The 22,637-nt window shown below is 34.5% G+C and overlaps 1 long non-coding RNA gene across 1 annotated transcript in view; it reads right to left on the bottom strand.

The window, feature by feature from the left end:
- Positions 1 to 14,614: 14,614 nt before the first annotated feature.
- LOC145296116 (uncharacterized) overlaps positions 14,615 to 22,637 on the bottom strand; it is a 111,486-nt gene continuing 103,463 nt past the window's right edge. The window contains exon 3 of the long non-coding RNA XR_013869967.1: positions 14,615 to 18,064. This is a non-coding gene — a long non-coding RNA (uncharacterized LOC145296116). The remainder of the gene's footprint in view (positions 18,065 to 22,637) is intronic.

The raw sequence follows: 22,637 nt of genomic DNA, 5'->3' as shown, positions 1-22,637 counted from the left end.
CGTTTTACTCCCATTTGCGACCAACTACATTTTTGTTTTCAGGAAGAATTGTCAGAGTGAAAATATTGTTTTGCTTTAAGGAATTCATCTCTTTTTCCATTGCCAATTTCCATTTATCTGCATCCGAGGAATTTATGGCTTCATAGTATGTCCCAGAGATATTTTTTTGTTTCACAGGAATTTATAACTTCTTCATCATTTAGATTATTGCTTATGATAAATAAGTGGGTGTTTTTTTTTGTTTTTTTTTCTGTCTCAGTGAGTACCTTGGGTTTCTGTTTTCCCAATTACAAAGTGGTCCACTTAAAAATAGCTCAATCCATCTAATCTTTCTGTAATCAATTTTTTTTTTTCAGATTAAGCTTCCTAATTTCTTAAAAACATTAAAAAATTTTAAGTATGGTGTTTTCACCGCAGAAGAGAATAGTGATTATAGAAGCCTATCTGCGCACTAGGTCAATAAATGAAACACAACAATCATTCCTAGAAAAATACCTGGAGATAAAAGCACTAGCAAAACGTTCTTCAGGGGATTTTTATCTTTGGGGGATTTTAAAACACAAAGTTTATGCAAATAATCCTCACAATCTAGACCAACTAAAAGAGAATGTTACCAATACTATCAGGAGAATAATCATAGAAGATCTACAGGCAGTATCTGCAAACGTTGTAATATAATGGAATGACCTAGCACCCCTCTATACAATAGTATACAGACAATGTAGAAATACTCCTCCGGGAATCGGAGAGTTCCAAAAGATTGAGAGAGACAGACTCTCACCTTGTACCCCTTTGTAAATAAACCTTTGTATTTGTAGGGGACTAGGATATATAAATACCCCAATCCCATTACAAAAGAATAATGAAACGAATGGAATTGAAGGAAACAAAGACTCAATTGATGGATAAGATAAACGTCGTTTATTTGCTGTTGAAAGAATGAACGTTTTAGTTATAACATGTGTTCATGTCCGCGCGTGTGTAACCAATGTTCGTTGCGGGGTTGGTATTGTAGAAGAATAGAAAATGAATGTTCATCTCACTATCGTTTGTTCGCGCGTGGGAAGAGAAATGAGTGTTGTAGTGGAAATGAGAATGATAGTCCAGCGTGTAGACAAAGAAGAGGATATGAGAGTTGACATCAGTTAGTAGTCAGCTACGCGAAGGTGTTCTCAGGGACCAGTAATAGATAGGGAGAGAAAGAGTGAGACCGTGTACATACAGTCTGTTAGCTCGTGCCCCATACATAATAGTAAGTGGGCGTGACGCATACCGAGCATGCGCCTCCCTTTCAGGAGGCGGCTGGTTAGCCCAACCTCTCTGGTCGAGAGCTGGTGCTAAAGGAAGGAGCTGCTTGTTGCTCTCTTTTTTATACTCGTTTCCGGAGTGTCTTTTGCGCATTTGTATATTTCCCTAGAAAGCGGAAGTGACGTCATCCATATGTGCGTTCGTGTGCGCGTGTGTGAGTAAATTTTTTATTTTTATTTTTATTTTTCTTCCTTTGAAGATTGTAATGCCGGGTATGGGGCAGCCAAACCAGCTGCCAACATTGCCCCGCTTTTTTATTGAAACCAACCGAGAGCTCTTTTTAGTATCCTCACTGTTCCCTTAAGTGCAATTGTCTGAATCTCTTTTGCACTTGGTTCACCAGGAATATTAGTTAGGTAGGACTTCAGGTTCTTCTTCATAAGTCCTGTGGCACCTATGATAACTGGTATGATCGATATCCCCTTTAGGTTCCAGTTTATGTGTGCGTTAGCGTGTGTGTGTATATACACGTGAATGTGAGTGTATGTACGCGAACGTGAATACATGCACGTGTGTGGACGTGGGCGCGTATGCTTGTGTGCGCGTATGTATATGACATAGCTTGAAATGTGAATGTGTGTTTTTGTGTGAGGCTTGAAAAAGGCTCGTACATATTAACCGTAGGTGAATATCCTGTGTTATGATTATCTAAAGAAAGATATACCACGTTATTAAACTACATAGAATCTTTTATAACACAACAGGTAATTTAAACAATAAAAGAATGTTCCTTCTCTCTACTACATTTTCTGGGCTACTTTTAGTGGGCCACCCTGTATTATTTATACTGTTATGCATAGCAGTCATCTGATCCCTAAATTGGCTTTTGCTATCATTTATACGAATCAGAAGTTTAGTTGTTTTATTCTCATTCATTTCATGTTCACTAAACTGATCAGGGTTTTATTGATGGGATTTAAGTTGGCTCTATATATTTATTTTGATCTGGGATATCCTGAGTAGTCTCCCTTGCATTGTCAAATTTATTTATAAAAGTCACTAACCGTATCTTTTTAAAAATTTCTTTTCATTGAAATGTGCAAAATAGGCTGGATTGTATTAATTGTATCCTACGAAAATTCCTGTTTCCAACTGGCATCTAATTTTGTTTTATTTTGCACACAGGCATAACGCACTTTGCTAAAAATGTTCATATTTTAAACATTTGGTTTCCTTGCACTTAATGTCTTATGAAGTGCTAATTTCATTTGATGATTATAACATATATTATGGACTAGCTGGCTGCCCGGCGTTGCCTGGTCATACAATATGCTTAAACATGATATTTTAATTCATGCAGCCTTTCCCTATAAATCATAAAGAGAAGGGAGACGCTTTTATTCCAGGTTAAAAATATTCATCCATCCAGCATGCCTGTAGCTGAGATTGAACTCACTACACGAGTTTTTATTGTAATTCAAATCTTGTCGATAGCTGAATACTTAATGCTTTGCAAGGGATGTCAAAGGTTACTTTTATTGTGATGCCATTACTAGATGGGTTATCTACCATGGCTTAAATGAGTCCCATTTACCCTTGAGAGAAAGATAAACTGCGCCAGTTTCTAAACCTGGTATTTTACTTTGCAGTACATACAACACCTCGCTTTCCCAAATGGTCACCCATCTGGTACTGGCAAGGCTCAACATTGCTTTACTTTGGTGATCTGGCAAGAACTGGTGTGTCAACGTGATTGTGCCATATATTATGTCGTATAGTACTGACAAGATTTGAATTACACTACAAACTCGTGTAGTAAGTTCAATCTCGGCTACGACCGCGCTGGATGATTTTAAAAATATCTAAAAATAAAAAACCATTGGATTTTAACAAGGTTGTTGATAGTGCTCACTTAAAAGAGCAAGTTATTTCATTCAATTTAGGTAAACAAAATTACAATAAGTCCGTGGGCGTTCTGACATAATTTAAGTAACAAAAAGACACCTTCATTATAACTGATGAAACTAGTGCTCCCTTTCTAAAAAAAAAAAGCATGCATGTCTAGACGCCTAATTTTAAGAAAAGATCTCCAGAACTTTCTTCTCTTTCTAATTTTTTTCTATTCAGTTCTCATTTTGATAAAATAACTGTCTTCGAGTAAGACCAGAGGTATATTATCGCCTGACAATGTCTTAAAACTGAAACAGTATATTTATTGTTACGACGTAGTAACTTTATTTACCTAAATCGAATAGCATAATATATATATATGTGTGTGTGTGTGTGTGTGTGTGTGTGTGTGTGTGTGTGTGTGTGTATGTATGTAGTTATATATATATGTATTTATATATACATATGTAGTTATATATATATATATGTATGTAGTTATATATATATATGTACACATATAAATATACACACATATATATATATACACACACACACATATATACATCCACACACACACACACACACACACACACACACACACACACACACACACACACACACACACACACACACACACACATGTATATTGATGAAAATGTTTGATTAAAAATCTTTTTATTGCATTTTTAAGGTTATTACTTGTTTGGGTATATCGAAGCGGTTAATTCCCAAAGATAACTACTTTGTGAGTAATCTCCCTTTGCGAGTGAGTGATCTCTATTTTAGAAAGTAAACACTTGACTGAATCGTTATCATTTTCTAAACCAAAAATATATAAAAAAAAACAACAAACAAACAAACAGACCTTTTGGTCAATCCAATATAAAATTAGGTCAAAATGCCGACGACTAAACACTCACCTTTCAAAAGTTGATGCTAAGGAGTATTCAGGTCTGTTTTGAATAAATATCACATTTAAAATTGTTGCTGACAAGTAATTTTTATGATATTAAAACCTTTACTATCCAATGTGTTTCTCAAATGGTTTTCATTAGCAGCCATTTTGTTCACTTCTGATGATACAAACTGAAGCAAACATGCACAGTTAAATAAAAAAAAAATGGCGACCACTGAAAAACCATTTGAGAAATACATTAGATAAAAAAGGTTTTAATATGAAAACTACTTGTAGGCAACAATTTTAAATATGGTATTCATTCATAACAGACCCGAATACCCTTAAACATCAACTTTTTTAAAGTAAGTCTTTAGTTGGTACTCTAGTGCATTTTGACAAAAGTTACTAATAAAAATAAAATTATTACTTTTCATAATTTCAAAAATTAGAGTTATAATCAAGTTTCGTCCTTTGTTGACATTCTTCATCAGCTGATCTGATCTGTTATATATGAATGCCCTGGAAAAGTCACTTCTGATTAATGTTTATCAGTTTTAACATATTCTGTTATTCTGAAAAGCAGTTTGTATTGTCAGAAATGAAAACAAAATGGCGACCATTGTAAACTATATGCGAAACACAGTGGATAATAAACGTTTTAATATCATAAAAACTACTTGTCAGCGACAATTTTAAATGTGATATTCGTTCGAAATAGACCCGAATACACTAAACATCAACTTTTGGAAGGCGAGTATTTAGTTGTTACACATTGACATTTTTACCAAAATGGTTTAATAATAGCAAGAAAATGTTGGGATTGATTTTACCCTGAAAAAAAGTTCAATTCTCACACGTGAGAATGCGGTTATAATTCTGTGGATAAGTTCTGAAACAGAAAAATAGCGACAGCTTTTGTGAGAAGGAACATGACAAAATGTATATAATATTTAGAGCAATTTTACTGGGTGAGTAAAAAAAATGGCATATAATACAATAAGAAAAAAGTGAATGTTCGAGTCACAAGTTGTATGTGTTCGTCCCTCAATTCTAGCTCTTTTCATGTGGATGTAAAGATATTCTGCTTCATGGCCTTAATCGCAATCTAAGGATGAATAATGACTATCTTCCTGCTGCCGCCAGGGATTGCACCAAGAAGTAGTCACTGTTCAATGTGATAATGGCGAAGATGAAGGGAATAGATTTCTATGATTGCCATTCGAAAGGTTTAAAAATATAACTTGAGTGCCATCTGTTGGGATTGATTTTACCCTGAAAAAAAAAAAGTTCAATTCTCACATGTGAGAATGCGGTAATAATTCTGTGAATAAGTTCTAAAACAAAAATATGGCGACAGCTTTTGTGAGAAGGAACATGAAAAATGTATGTAATATTAAGAGCAATTTTACTGGGTAAAAATGGCGTATAATATGGGAAGAAAAAAAGTGAATGTTCAGAAATGAGGTTTGCGAAAACGTGCTCCACGAGAACTTATCTGGGTGAAGAGTTTTTTTGTTGTTTTTTACATAGGCATCACCACTTATCAAGGCTAGAGGCCACTCGAGGATGAGGGTTAAAGAGTGCACAGTAGAAATTGGACAATATAGTAACCGTTAGTAATGGAGATTCGATAAATTTGTTAATTTATATGGAACGGCTCATCAAAGTTTGAGTAACAGATGCACGTTTGCGTCCTTCAATTCTTTTTGTGTGGACGTAAATATATTCTGCTTCTTGGCTTTAGTCGCAATGTAAGCAGGAATTGGGGGATGAATAATGACTATCTTCTTGCTGCCATCAGGAGCTGTGATGGGAAGTAATCACTGTTCAGTGTAATAACGGCAAAGAAGAAAGGGATGGCTTACTGTGACTGCCGTTGAGGGCTTTGTCACTGAAGTTCAGCCACTGTCCTGTTGTGGTCGAAAAAGAGGCCGGAACTCAACGTGTGAGGGTTTTTGTAGGCTGGCTCATGTGTCCCCTAAGGGAGTAGAGGTTGGAATTCCTGCCAGCCAATTCATGGACCTTAAGGAACAAAGGAACAGCTTATCAGTAAAGGGGAAGGAAGACATAAATAAATTCCAATAAAAATGCAGTTTTATTTACAAGCGTGTTCTGTTATGCACACATTTTATTTACTTCCTTGCCAAATAGTTAGATACAAAGTGTTTCAGCAATTCCATTAGCACTGCCCAATAGGGGCGACACAGGCTAATAATAATAATAAGCTAACTCATTTTCAGAGATAAGGTAAAATCTTAAGATTTTTTTCTTCATTATTGTGCTGAAATTCGAAAATTGAAATATTGAATTTCAAATGAAATCAATAGTATCTACTGAATTGTCATGTCGCAGTAATGAAAATATCCAAAAATTATGAAAAACGATGAGGTACAATATTAATTATTAACGAAAATAGTTTTTGAACAAATTAGCAATTTAAGCTGCCGTAATAAATGAGAAGCACTCATGTTAGCAAGGGAGGTAATTCATTTTGAAAACTGTCAAAAACTCAGGCCAATATAAACTATGAGTTATTTCCCTTGTGCTTACGTCACACATGAGAAAACAAACATGGCGAAATAATTTTTTGGTTGAGTTAGTGTTACGGTTAGATCTATTTTAGTAACTTTTAATAGGGAATTGGAAAAATGTTGACTCAGATAAACAAGATGCTGTAAATGAATACTAAATCCAAACAACCACGTGACACCAACTGACCACAAATATGTTGAAATAGAAATGGAATGAAAAGTATAAAAAGAAAATTACACAAATCAAATAGAAACTGAAAATGTAACAAATCCAATAACCTCACATTGTCCCCCCCCCTAATTCTGACTAAATAAATGTTGGTGTCATCAACGGTTTATACCACACAAAATGGTCATGAAGGGTCAAGGAGAATGGAAATACCATTGAAGAAGAGAGTTGTTTAAGATAATCAAATATATTTGTGTCATAGAACAAAATTACATGCGTAATAGTTAATAGATATTTGCTTGCAATTGTTCCTCATCTATATAATATGAGAGTCATTCCAAAAGTAAAGCCTCCTATTTTTCCACTCAAAAGGTTGAAGAGCTACAAAGACAGCAGAGGTACCATTAAAACGAGCCACCTTTTGTGGTCCAGATTTTAGTTTCTACACAGTCACCACCATTCTCAATGCACTTTTTTTTTTAGGAATTCAATGATGCATCTCTGCTTTTGACACATGTCCATAACAGGGGTTGCTTTCTTAGAGTCTCACACTGTCAATATCTGCAACAGAGAGCTGAAACTTTCAGGTCATGCATGCATGAGTTTAGTCATTATAACAGCGCCATTTGCCATCTCCTCTCATCCATTCAGGCGGAATAAAAACAGGAAACATTACTTTTGGAACGACCCTCATATTTCAAAAAACAATTTTTTTACCTCTATCTATATAATATTCTACTTGCTCCATTCTTAGTTAATCCGTTTCTACATAGTCACCGCCATTCTCAATGAATTTTTGCCAGGAATTCAATGACGCATCTCTGCTTCTGATACACGTTTATAATGGGGCGGGGGTGTTCTTAGAGTCTCACACTGTTAATATCTGTGCGTCTCACACGGTCAATATCTGCAACAAAGAGATGAAATTTTCAGGTCATGAATGCATGAATTCAGTCATTATAACAATGCAATTTTCAATCTCCCTCGGTCCATACAGGCGGAATAAAATAAAGATTTCCCATGTTTGAAAAGATATGCGTGAAGAAGGTCAAAGGTCACATCAATCAAAACATTTTCTTTTTTACAAGGTGGTCACCACTTATCAAGGCCAGGAAGCCACTCATGGATAAGGGTTATTGTAAGTACAGTACGTTAATGTGGAGATTTAATAAAGTGTCTACTTAAGAGGGCAGTTCATCAGGAATTTGTTTACGTTGGACTTGAAGACATCCAGGTTGTAGTCAGGTGGGAAGCAGGCAGACGGAACAGAGTTCCACAGGCATGCAGTTCTAAGAAAGAAGCTTTATTCATGGAATCCACGTTTTGATTTAGGCACAGATAAAGAGTGGGGGAAATTTTTGACAGTGGATTCAGCTAGACAGGTGCTTTTCATAAAAGATTGGCGAGGGGGGACCAGAGATTGGAGCTCAGACGAGCACCTGCCATGGAAATAATGATAAAACAAAGATAGGCTCGCAATGTCTCTTCTGTTGGAGAGAGGTTGCAGGGAAGAGAAAAGGGCATCCCCCACTAAGCCATGAAGTCTATTTTGTACTCTGTCAAGGCAGAATAGGCTGTTTTTAGCAGCTCCTGCCCAGATATGGCAGCAGTATTCCATCCTTAGACGTACTTGACTTTTATATAACATTGTACAAATGACGATGAGAACAGTAGTCTGAAAAATCTCAATAATTCCTGAGTTTGACAGAAAGATTGTCGAGTTTGGCAAAATACATCTGAAAAAGGTCGGAGGTTATACTGATTGAAAAAGATGTGAAAATGACACTCAAGATGAGAACAGTAGTTCGAATAATCCAAGTGATACGACTTAACAATCATCATCTCAAAATTTCAGAAGCATAATACTTGATTAAATTACATGATTTTTAGTGTATGATATTTCCGTCAATTTTTTGTTGTTTCTTTTCATGAGGGGGAGGAGTTATAGACTAGTTAGTACTGATATTTTTAGTGTGTTCTGGGTCAAATATTATGTTCTTTAATCAGATCATTGATTTGGGTTAATTGTTAGGGTTAGTGTTACGGTTAGGTCTATTTTAGTAACTTTTAATAGGGAATTGGAAAAATGTTGACTCAAAGAAACAAGATATTGTAAAAGAATACTAAATCCAAACAACCACGTGACACCAACTGGCCACAAATTTGTTGAAATAGAAATGGAATGAAAAGCATAAAAAGAAAATTGCACAAATCAAATGAAAACTGAAAATGTAACAAATCCAATAACCTCACATTGTCCCCCCCCCTCTAATTCTGATTAAAAAATGTTGGCTTCACCAACAGTTTATACCACACAAAATGGTCGTGAAGAGTCAAGGAGAATGGAAATACCATTGAAGAAGAGAGTTGTTTAAGATAATCAAATATATTTGCGTCATAGAACAAAATTACATGCGTAATAGTTAATAGATATTTGCTTGCAATTGTTCCCCATCTATATAATATGAGAGTCATTCCAAAAGTAAAGCCTCCTATTTTTTCACTCAAAAGGTTGAAGAGCTACAAAGACAGCAGAGGTACCATTAAAACGAGCCACCTTTTGTGGTCCAGATTTTAGTTTCTACATAGTCACCACCATTCTCAATGCACGTTTTTTTTAGGAATTCAATGATGCGTCTCTACTTTTGACACATGTTCATAACAGGGGTTGCTTTCTTGGAGTCTCACACTGTCAATATCTGCAACAGAGAGCTGAAACTTTCAGGTCATGCATGCAGAACAAAATTATATGTGTAAATAGTAAATAGACTTTTACTTGAAATCGTTCCTCATTTTATAATACGAGTGTTATTCCAAAAGTAAAGCCTCCTTTTTTTTTTAACTCAAAAGTTAAAGAGCTATGAAGACGGCGTTGGTACCATTAAAACGATCCAATTTTGTGCTCTAGAATTTATTTTTCTCCATAGTCACCACCATTCTTCATTCACTTTTGTCAAAAATTCAATGATGCATCTCTGCTTCTGACAAACGTCCATAACATGGGTTGCTTTCTTAGAGTCTCTAACTGTCAATATCTGCAAAACAGAGCTGAAAATTTCAGGTCATGAATGCATGAGTTCAGTCATCATAACAGGGCCATTTGCAATCTCCTCTGAATCATTCAGGTGGAATAAAAAACAGGAAACATTACTTTTGGAACGCCCCTCATATTTCAAAAAACAATTTTTTACCTCTATCTATATAATATTCTGCTTGCTCCATTCTTAGTTAATTTGTATGTTACACTTTGAAAAAAAAAAATTGGCCAAATACAATTTTTAAAGGCCAAACTGCTTCAAAAAAGGACAAATTTGAAAAATTTTGTCTTAAAAAGGCAAATCTGACAACTCAAGACAAGAATATGAGAGTGACCTCCCTTTGGTTTAGCCTCGTTTTGAATATCATTATAATGGCGTGAGAAAGGAACTTTTAGTGATTTTAATGTGCAGCAGTTCTTCACCAAAGTCAGTGAAATGTTATGCAAAAAAGGAAACATTCAAACAAAACACAAAAAAAAAAAAAAAGAAAAAAGAAAAAGGAGAACATTGTCTGCCAAGAGGTGCTGGACTGAATGAGTAAATTAAAGATTGTCTCTTACAATGTTATTTTATTATTTGTATTGAACTATGTAGCACAATATTACTTTCTGAATATTTATTATTACTTATTGAATATTTATTGATACTTATTAATGCATCTCGTTTGGATCAATTCTATATTTAAAATACAATGGACACTATTTTCATAGAAATGTTAATGAACTCATCGTATTGTTAGTTTTTTATTTTTTCTCAAACAAAAAACAAACAAACAATTTTATTGCGCTATCCAGAAAAATATCAACTTTATCAAAACGTATTTGTGGTGTCAATATTTAATCAAATCTTTCCTGGACTACATATGTTAGATCCAATCCTCTTTTTGATTCTTGTAAAAAAGGTTCTCTATAGCATCCTAAATACTTTCTCACGCCGAGGCGATTGTGTGTCTTTATAAATCTACAATCAAACCACGCATGGAATATTGTTGTCATATTTAGCCTGGAAAATCTCTGTCCCATTTGAAGGTTTGAAGGTTCTTGATAAAGTGCAGAAACAGTGTGTATGTCCAGAGAAAGAATGGGCTAGACAGAGGAGAAAAAGAATAATAATCCTTTGTCCCCGAGTGGCTTCCAGGCCTTGATAAGTGGGGACTACCTTGTAAAAAAAACACACACAAAAAAACCCCATATCTTTCTTTCTCTACAACATCTTTTTCACAGATGTGATGTTGCTAGTCTCAGTCTTTTATATAAATACTATTATGGCATGTACTCTTCAGAATTGTCTGAAACAATTTTATTGCACTATTCATAAAAATATCAGTTTTATCAAAACGTATTTGTTGTGTCAATATATTTCTCATTCCTTGGAATTTCCGCGGGTCATGCTAGTTAAAATTAATTTTCAAAAACAACATAAAAGCTATAAACAATGAACAATAACTGTGCATGGGGGTCCAGAGCATGCGTTGTCATATGAGGGTGATTCCAAATGTAAAGCCTCCTATTTTTTTTAATTCAAAGAGTTAAAGGGCTACGAAAATGGGAGTGGTACCATTAAAACGAGCAACCTTTTGTGCTCCAGAATTTAGTTTTGCTACATATTCACCACCATTCTCAATGACGTATCTCTGCTTCTGACATACGTCCATGACATGTGTTGCTTTCTTACAGTCTAATGCTGTCAATATCTACAACAGAAAGATGAAACTTTCAGGTCACGGATGCATAAGTAAACATTAAGAATTGTTGCATAAAATAAAGTTTGCAATAAAAAATAATTAAGTATAACATATTTCTATTAAAACTTTATCAGTCTCTATCTTTCTTTCTTACACTATGTGATATACAAATGTTGTCAAGCTAATCAAAAACCTTGATTCCAGTAAAGCAACCGGCCCTGATGGTATTCCAATTATAGTACTCAAAAAACTTCAACCAGAACTACCACTTATACTTACAAAACTGTTTAAACATTGTCTTAAGGAGAATTGCTTCCCATCGCCCTGGAAAATCTCATCGGTATGCCCTGTATTTAAGAATTCAGATGATCGCTCATCTCCCTCTAAGTACAGGCCAATAAGTCTCCTGTGCGTCATGAGTAAGTTGCTGGAATCTGTGCTAAATAGAGAAGTAATCAACCATCTTAGCAAAAATAACCTTCTTAGTGACACGCAATATGATTTCCCTTCTGCTAGATCTCCAACAGATGTGCTTATAGTTATATCTCATAGGATTAATGAATCTCTCGATGGAGGCAACCTTTCTAGGGCAATTGCTCTTGACATATCAAAGGCCTTTGATAGGGTATGGCATAAAGGTTTACTTCACAATGTCTTCTCAATTATTAAATCATTTCTCTCTAATAGGTTCATAAGAGTAGTAGTTGATGGGCAAAAATCAGAAGCTCATGGTATTAATGCGGGAGTCCCTCATGGGTCCATCCTGGTTCCAACTCTTTTCCTGATCTACATTAATGATCTTCCAAATTACATCCTTACATCATTTGTAGACATTTATGCTGATGACACTACCATCTATGTCAACACATCTAAGACCGTAAACAACCAAGTTCTCTCCGATTCTCTCTCCTCTGATCTATCTTTACATCATCAACGTTCTGATCCTCATCTGGCATCAATTGAAATAAATGGCTCTCATCTTGGGGAGGCTCCATATTTTGACAAGCTTCTGGGCTTGACCTTTACTCCTGATCTTAAATGGAACACGTACATCAAATCTGTTGCCAAGGCTGCTGGGAAAATGGTGGGACCCTTCTATCTATCCAGTAGATATCTCACTGCTGATGCAATTCTCTATCTATATAAGAGCCAGGTACGTCCAAGGATGGAGTACTGTTGCCACTTCTGGGCAGGAGTTGCTAGAAAGGACTTGTTCTGCCTTGATAGAGTTCAAAATAGACTTTGTAGCCTCGTAGGAGATGTCCTTTTCTCTTCCCTGCAACCTCTATCTCACAGAAGAGATGTTGCGAGTTTGTCTCTGACGTATCGTTATTTTCATGGAAAGTGTTTGACTGAGCTTTAATCTATGGTCCCTCTTTGCCAAACTTTCACAAGAAACACTTGTCTAGCTGAAAACACTATCAATAATTCCAGCCACTCTTTATCTGTGTCTAAACCTAAATGTAGATTCCATGAACAAAGCTTCTTTCTTAGAACTGCACATCTGTAGAACTCTGTTCCGTTTTCCTGCTTTCCAACTGACTACAATCTGATTGTCTTCAAGTCCAACGTAAACAAGTTCTTGATGAGATGTTCCACTTAAGTTAACCCTTATCTTCGAGTGGTCTATGGGCCTTGATAAGTGGTGATTCCTATGTAAAAAAATATATATATGTATATATAATTATTTACTATAATAATTATTAAATACCTACAGACACCAGTGTTTCATCCTTTCGGGAATCTTCAGTTCAGGGTGTCATGATTAACACCAGTCGATAGATTCGAACCAGGTAACAGAAGTCATCTCTGGCTTCATTAGCAAAGACCGTATCCATTCGGCTACCATTAACCATGTGAAATAACATTGAAATTGAAACAATTTTTTATTTTTAAATGTTTTTACGTCAGTCAGAGTGATCTAATCATTGCATATATATATATATATATATATATATATATATATATATATATATATATATATATATATATATATATATATAAATATATATATATATATAAAAATAAAAATTACAATAAGTTTACCAAGGTAATCAAAATGGTAAACTTAAAATATATTATAAATATTAAAGAGTTAATATTTACGTGTTTTAAATATTCTCTCCAGGGCTTTTTCTTTTAATGATTTGGAATTCATTCCATTTGCGATTTTTTCCAAGGAACTCTGCCTTTTGGATCATTTTGGACCATTTGGAATTTACCCATTGGATTAGAAATTTTTAATTCGACCGTTTTGGATTTTACCATTATTGGATTTTTTACCCTTCACCGGACTATCCATTCATGTGAAATCTTTTTATCATTTTTCTTTTACCTCCTATTCCCCTTACCTCACCCTTTTTTTTTTAAACCAAGTAAGATCTGTGACTTACTTGTAGTTTCATTAAATACTTTTATATGCAAAATCCGATCCCGCATTTTGCTAATTCCTGCCCTCTGATGAGAAGGAGAGTATTTCTTCGAAACTCTGCGGATTAAGAACTATCCACTTATCTTGTGCTTCCTTTTTAAAAATTAAATATGTTTTTAACTCTTTTTCAAGATGTCTTTTAACATGTTTTATTAATCATTTGTTCATATATATATATATATATATATATATATATATATATATATATATATATATATATATATATATATATATCCTTTGAGTAATGACTTAGTGAAAGGGAAGTAATTCCTTGATGAAATAATTATCAGAGTTACTTCCCTTTAAAACATAAAATGGCTGAAAAAGCAACAACTCTTAAAATAACGGAGTAGAGAAGGACTAGTCGATTTTGAACACTGTCAAGGCAAGAAAAAGTGGCACTTCCTCAGACATTGAAGCAGTATTTAATCTGATATTATCTAGCAGGGCTATCTGGCGTTTGCCAGGGTAAAATTGTAATATGTTTCTATTAAAACTTTTATCTCTTTACATCTTTCTATCAGTTTCTCCAATTTTCTCTTTCCTTCTCCTCCCTCTCTCTTTCTCCTCTGCTCAGTCCATTCCTCTCTCTGAACAGGCACACACGCTTATACACAAGTAACTTTATATAGATTCATCGAGGAATGACTATAAATCACTGAAAGACCACCCCACTTGACGAAAACTGGCCTAATTGACCCGCAACAATGATTAAGAATATACCAACTTTGTAGATCTTTGTTTAGTGGTTTTTGAGTTTCTTTCAGTTGTCTGCACAGAAATCCAGTTGTCTTGAACTACTTGTCGTCCATCTTTTTATACACTTTCCATTTTGCCATATTTGTATATTTCATGTTTTTGAATTGAAAGCCATGTTTAATTTCAGAAAAGTTTCTGATGGGTAGATAATTTGTATAAGTTCTAGTAATGAAAAAGAAGCTTTGGTGGGTAGTTGATCTGTATAAGTCCTAGAGATAAAAAAGGTTTTAGTGGGTAGCTAATCTGTATAAGTCCTGGAGATTAAAAAGAGTTTTTGGTGGGTAACTAATCTGTATAAGTTTTGAGCTTTAAAATTTTGTAGACAAAGAGCAAAGATCTCTCTCATGTGGACACGAAAAAATTATATGCGGGAATTCTAAAAGATCCAATATTTTTTTATGGGACGATTCCGTTTTCTGATTGGTTGCTAGCAGAACATTGCTCCATTTGATTGGTCAGTTCCTTTCGCCAATGTCTATAAGTAGATATCCAATTTTCTTTAAATCATACCCTTAGATTATTATTCTACTCCGCTTTTTGGCTGAGATACAATTGGGTTCTAAGTAGGACGTCCCCCAGTACAAAAGGGTGAATGCGGTATTATGGTGAAAGAAGATACTAGCTAAGAGGAATTTTTTGTTTAGTTCTGGAGTGACAAGGATGACCAACGACCCCCATTTTTCCCCCATTTTGAGTTGGCCTTGTGCCTAAGTTTTTTGTTCAGTTGAGACTTACATTGTAATTTTAGCTTGAATAAAGAATTTAATAGCTCTAAGTGTAGTACCTGTTCCCAGATGCTGCACTTTGAGACTATTACCCTCAAAGAGTAATGTCAGGAAACCGTGAAAAATGTTTGTCGAGCTCAAATTTTTTAAAAATTCGGTATGAAGTCGACAGCTCCGTGTTTATTTTTCTGTCGAGTCTGACGAGGGGTTTTGTCATTGTAGTTCGTTAAGATTCTTGTCGGTAGTAGTTCACTTGTTTTTCTTTGTTGAAATGTTCGTTTTTTCTTTATCAAATAAAACGGGCGTCTCGCACAAAACAATTAATTTAAAAAAGGTAGGGTCACCATGCTTGTTCGTTTCACATCTCATCGTGGTCGCCGGTTTGTTGCGAGACTTGTATAGAAGGAAATGCGTGTTCCTCTCGTGTTCGGGTGTCACCAATTTGTAGCGAGACTGGTGTATAGAAGGAAATGTGTGTTCATCTCACGTTGGGTCACCAATTTGTTGAGGTGTGCAAAATAGGAAAAATGAATTGAATTGAGAAGGAGAGAATGAATTGTTTTGAGGAAGAAACAAACAACGCGTCTACTTGAATTAAACGAACTAGAATTTATTTTGTGAAGAAACAAATGAAAGAAAAGGGTACAGCATGTGTTTAGTTTGGCGTGCGTCTCTTGCTGTTAACTGGTGAGAAGGAAAGTCTATTGATGTAGATAGAGAGAGTGTGTGTGTATGAGTGTTTCATTCAAACACATCCATTTCATTTTAAAATAATGGGGTCACCATCGTTTGTTGCGGGCCAGGATATAAATATCCTAACTCGCTACAAAAGAAAATAATGAAACGAATGGAAAGAAGGAAACAAAACTCAATTGCTGGATAAAATAAACATGCCGTTTATTTTCTGTTGAAAAATAAATGTTTTAGGTGTAACTCGTGTTCATGTCCGCGTGTGGAAAGAGGAGTGAGTAATGTAGTGGAACGAGAAATGGCAGTCCAGCGTGTAGACAAAGAAAAAGATAGAGGGTTGACATCAGTAAAGCTGCGTGCACATGTTGGTACTTGTCCACGTGGAAATGTCTTCAGGCCACTAGCTGTGGATGCGAACTTGTCTGGTTGATGGACCAAAGCAAAAGGGAAAAAAGAGTGTGAAAGTCAATCCAGTTCATGGAGAGAGAAAGCGTATAAAGTGTACGTACTGTCTGTTAGCTCTTGCCCCACATACAGTAGCAGGGGATGTGACATGCGCGGGTGCCCCAAAAGGGCGCGCGATTGGTCAGTCGACCGTTCAGGTCGGAAGCTGGTTCGAAAAGAAAGAAACCAGGTCAGGTCTCTTGCTTTTATAGTTGTTTCCGGTGGTCTTTTGCGCACGTGTGGATTTCCTTCAAAGGGGAAGTGACGTTGCCCATGTGTGCGTATATGTGTGTACGTTAGCGTGTGTGTATGCACGTGAATGTGAGTGTATGTACGCGAACGTGAATATATCTACGTGTGTGTACGTGTGCGCGTATGTTTGTGTGCGCGTATGTATATGACAATGTGAACGCGTGTTTTTGTGCCAGACTAATAAGGCTCGCACAGCCTATCAGATTTGCGACTCTCGTTTGAACCTTGTCTAGGAGCGAGAGACTAGTAGCAGATGCACCAGCCCAAATATGAAAGCAATACTCCATACATGAGTGAATGGTAGCCTTATATAGGTACAGGATACTTTCGGGCGTTAGTAGTTTTCTAGCATGGTAGAGAAAGCCCACCTTCCTTGCAGCGGCCCTGGCAATGCTTTCGATGTAATTGTTCCAACTCATGTTTCCTGTGAACGTCAGACCAAGTTTGAAAGATGTGCTTTCAGATAAAGAGTCGTTGGCCATTGCTATAGGTGGTAGAGAAGGTTTGTTGTAATTATTGAATGAAACTAGTTTAGTCTTGGCGGCATTGAATGTGACCATCCATTTTTGTCTCCATTCCACTACAGATTGGAGGTCATCCTCTAGTGTTTTTGCCATTTCTTTAGATGTGTGTTCATTTGTTTTCCTGTCATGTCTGTTATAGAGTGTGGTGTCATCAGCATATATACCCATCTCAGAGGCAATTTTGTCGGGGAGGTCATTAATGAATATCAGGAACAATAGAGGTCCAAGGATAGACCCCTGAGGCACTCCCGCATTTATATCATATTATTTAGATGTACGACCATCGAGGACAACCTGAATTTTCCTCTTATCTAAGAAGGATTTAATTATGTTGAGTATTCTACCAGTGATACCGTATGATCTAATTTCAGAGGCAATTTTTTTTACCTCCTTGCCAATAAATCTACCTTTCATAACTCTTTCTTTTGTTTTCTTTTTCACTCCTTTACAGGTTTTCTTTTTCACTTTTACCAGGACCTACACACAGACAACTGCCCTTTATATAATAGACTAGCAAGGATACCCAGCGTTGTCAAAAAGTGTAACATATTTCTATGAAAATTTCTATCTCTCCTCTATCTTTATCTCTTCCCCTTCCCCTGTTTTCCACTTCCCTCTCCTCATTCTTTCTTCTCCGCCCATCCCTGAACATACACACAATATAATAGACTAGCAGGGATACCCGGCATTGTCTGGGACAAAAGCATAACATAAATGGTGTTCCAAATGTCTTCGGCACGTTTTGGCATTGAATATCTCGAGAACTATAAAGGATGAGGATCTGAAAAGAAATAAAAAACAAATTAATAAACAATATAAATTAATAATAATATATAATTCTGACATATAAAATATGATATAAATATTATATATAATATAATGTATTATATAATATAATATATAATAAATATTATATATTATATTATATAATATAATATAAAATATAATATATAAAATATAATGATATATGACATAAAATATAGTATAAATATTATATATAATATATTATATAATATATAATAATATTATATATATATCATATTATATAATATAAATATAATATAATATGAATATAATATATAAAATATAATGCTATCTGACATATAAAATATAATATAAATATTATATATAATATATATAATATAAATATTATATATATAATATAATATATAATAATAAATATTATAATATTACCTCTATATAAATAAAATTAACTCATTTTTTCACGTCTGATTTTGACCTTTATAGGATTAAAAATCAAGATATTTCATGCAAATATAATATGCACAAACGGCAGAACAATATCTGAGGCTTATTATTTCTCAAATTCCTCGATAATCTTAGATTTCTATACTTTTTCTGCTGAGAAGTCGCGGCCAAAATCGGTTAAGATCAATGGAAGTGGTAAAATATTTTCTCTCTTATAAATTCCTCCTCCCCCTGCCACCACTTAACACCGTTTGGGGATCGTTCACAACGAACAGTTTAGAAGAGAACACCGGTTTGGCTGCGTAGTTCTTTCATGTGAAGTTATTTAAAATCACTAAACTAAGCTGCAGTGCTCTGTGGCGTAGTGGTTAGCGTGCTGGACAATTCACATTATATTTTCACGTTCGCACCGACCTACCGTAGTCGTTTTTTTTTTTTTTTTTTTCCTAAACAACTGGAATGGACTTTTCTTGGTGGCCGAACTGTTAACGTTGCAGATGTTTTTTTTTTTTCACACTTTATTTTCCTACTTTTACTCATGACTCCGAGTTTGATCCTTCCTACTTACATACCATAACATTTTTTAAAACTCCCCCCCCCCCGTCCCGGAAACAGACACTCGGGCAACGCCGGGTACCCCCGCTAGTAATATAAATATAATATAAAATATGATATCTGACATAAAATATAATGAAATATAATTCTGACATAAATAATAATAATAATAATATAAATTAATAGCCTTACGAAACACTTTATGCATTTAGATTTAAAATGTCACCACTTTCATCTTATTGCCATTCATAGTTAAGCAGATATGAGGACTTTAAGTGTGTCCAAGACTTTTGGAACAATCTGTACATAAAAATAACTTTATAAAATCAACACTATGTTCTCTACAGTGCGTTGTACACTACAATGTATTGTGAACTATGTCCCTGCATAATAAGTTCAATTAACGTTCAAAATGCAAAAGTCAAGTATCACGATTCAGTTGTGTTCTAAACAGAAACATTCACTTCGAACGCACCCCTGTCATATCAAAGAACCTACTGTTGATTTTATATGCATGGAATTTCTACTTGTGCGGTGCTAATGGCTTGAATTAAAGTGTAAAATGAAAAAGAAAATCAAGTATAATGGTGCATTTTTCCTTTAAACATTCATTTTGAACGCGCCTCTGTCATATTAAAGAACTGTTGATTATGTCGGCCCTTTCGGCTTGTATGTTAATAAAACTTCTCAAATGCACTTCTGATGTTAGGCTGTGTAAGGCGGTCAAAATCGCCTGTTCCATCTTTTATCGGATTTTTTCGATTAGTAATTATCGATAATTTTATCGAATTCATCTATATGTATACATTTATAGTTTTATATATGTATACGTTTATGATTTTGTATATGCATACGTTTATGGTTTTATATATGTATACGTTTATAGTTTTATATATGTGAAGGTTTTCAAGAGATTAGATAGGCCTACAAAACTTAATACATTTTTTTTTTTTTTATCTGTTCAGGTACTCCCTTCTATTAGAAAGATGATTAAAGTGATCCGATTCTTTCTTCAAGTTCACCAGGATAAAGAAAGGACCTTAAATTGCTTAGACACTTATGCAGAACATGAACCGTGCTGGAACAACGGTGTTATGTAGAAATCCATTCTTTACTGTTCTGTATCTTCATCGTTAATAAACTAACGCACCGCAAAAATTGGATCCAACTTGAAAAATTAAATCCCCCAAAATGTAGGATATAACGGGCCAACTTACCAGAGTATAGCTGCCCGGGTGTTGGGGGGGGGGGCGATGTTCTTCTAATTTCCAAAACGAACGATTGCTTTCCAGCTATACTAACAGATGATAGTTCTTTTATTTCTTTTTTTAGGGCGATTTCAAATAACCAAAAGTTTTAGACCAATCAGAAAAAAGGTTAATTATTATTTTTTAAGGTTAATTATTCTGTTTTTTCTTTAAAGCTTATTATCACCTACGCATAGACACATTTTTATTCCCAGTTCACATTTAATAAAAACATCAGAAATACGACACCACATATGTATACGCTTATAGTTTTATATATGTATACGTTTATGGTTTTGTATATGTATACGTTTATGGTTTCATATATGTATACCTTTATAGTTTTATATATGTATACGTTTATATAGATGGAAGTTTTCTGTCTTTTCTGAAACAAAGTAAGAAAAGATAGAAGACTTCTATCTCTCTATTAATAGGATAACGTTTGTGTTATTTATTGTGTGTGTCACGCTTACAACCGAGTGACTATCGTTTGATTGTTTATGGACTTCCATGTCTTGTAATAATTTTACCAAGAATTCTTCATACGTTTTGGTTTCAGTTTCGATTATAGCTGATGGCACTTAAGTCATCTATTTTTTTAAAAATAATTTTATGAAGAATTCTTTAGAAGTTTTGGTTTCAGTTTCGATTATTGCTGATGGCACTTAAGTCATCTATTTTTTTAAAAAAATAATTTTACAAAGAATACTTCATGTTTTGGTTTTGGTTTCGATTATAGATGAAGGAATTAAAGTCATATATATAAACATATAGGATTGATATGTAGTTTGCTTGAAGCATTGTGTGGGATAGGTATGTCGTAGAGATTTAGAAGGCTGTCACAATGCGAGGAATGAAACATAGTCGTTGTTGGTAAAAGTAGACGAGAACAAGTGGCGATTTACAAATCAATAAGTACATGCACATATATTATATATATATATATATATATATATATATATATATATATATATATATATATATATTTATTCAGTTGTATTCGTAAATGCTTTGAATCGATCTGTTACGCTTACCATTTGAAAAGGGAAGTTTTCCGAAATTAATAATGGAATTTGTCACAGACATAACAAGTAAGACATTTTACCTAATACAACTGAATAAATATATGTATATATAAAATATATGTATGTACTTATTGATTTGTAAATCACCACTTGTTCTCGTCTTCTCTTACCAACAACGACTATATTTCATTCCTCGCATTGTGACAGCCTTCTAAATCTCTACTACATATAAACATATATTTTTTTCCGTAAGTTTTGGTTTCGGTTTCAATTCCAGCTGATGCACCCACATCATATGGACATATTTTTATTTTTATTTTTTAAATCGCAATTTTATAATATATAAAAATCGATAGAACATTAACTCTATAATAATATATACAAAATCTGCAAGAATAAAAATATATTTAAGTATATTTTACAACCTGGCCTACACCGGGCGTCCTTGCTAGCTTAGATAAATACTATTGTAGTTTTAACAAAAGAGCTACAATAATATCAGGGCGTCTCCATTTACGCTGAACATTTACAGAGTTCCAACATCAATATATTACATATGAATGAGTCCCTTGTGGAATTTCTACAGGTCCTGCTAGTTTATATTATTTAGACTATGCTGTTCTAATCAACAGACGATATAACTTGATTTTGGATTTTTTTTTTTTTTTACCTTAGAGACATCAGATTCATCAAATTAAGCTTTGCTGATTTGCTGATCTCATTTTTTTTTTTTTTTGAAGGGCGACGTACACACGAACATGAAATACCTTACTTAGTCTACTTGCTATGAGTTGCCCCCCCCCCCACACAAGGTCGGTTTTTAACGTGGAGAAAATCTAGCTCTCCGAAAAGGGGCATTCTGAATGTGAACAAAAATAAAAAAACTGCCTCAGCCCAGAATGATTTCTCCTTTACTGGCTGAGGACAGAAAATATGAATATATTAATTTTTTTTTTTTTTTTTTTTTTTTTTTTTTTTTTACATAGGCATCACCACTTATCAAGGCCAAGAGGCCACTCGAGGATAATGGTTAAAGATTGCACAGTAGAAATTGGATAATATAGTAATCGTTAGTAATGGAAATTCAGTAAATTTGTTAACTTATATGGAACGGCTCATCAAAAACTTGTTTACGTTAGACTTGAAGACAACCATATTGTAGTCAGCTGGAAAGCAGGTAAACAGAAAGACAATTCCACAGGCGTGCAGTTCTAAGAAAGAAACTTTGTTCATGGAATCTACGTTTAGATTTAGGCACAGATAAAGAGTGGGGAAAATTATTGATAGTGTTTTCTACTAGACGGGTGTTTCACGC

The sequence above is a fragment of the Euprymna scolopes genome, chromosome 16 (genome assembly GCF_053919585.1).
Source record: "Euprymna scolopes isolate OS-2025 chromosome 16, ASM5391958v1, whole genome shotgun sequence".
Taxonomy (NCBI): domain Eukaryota; kingdom Metazoa; phylum Mollusca; class Cephalopoda; order Sepiida; family Sepiolidae; genus Euprymna; species Euprymna scolopes.
The sequence above is the reverse complement of the archived record's forward strand: the minus strand, read 5'-3'. Positions and strand labels throughout refer to the sequence as shown.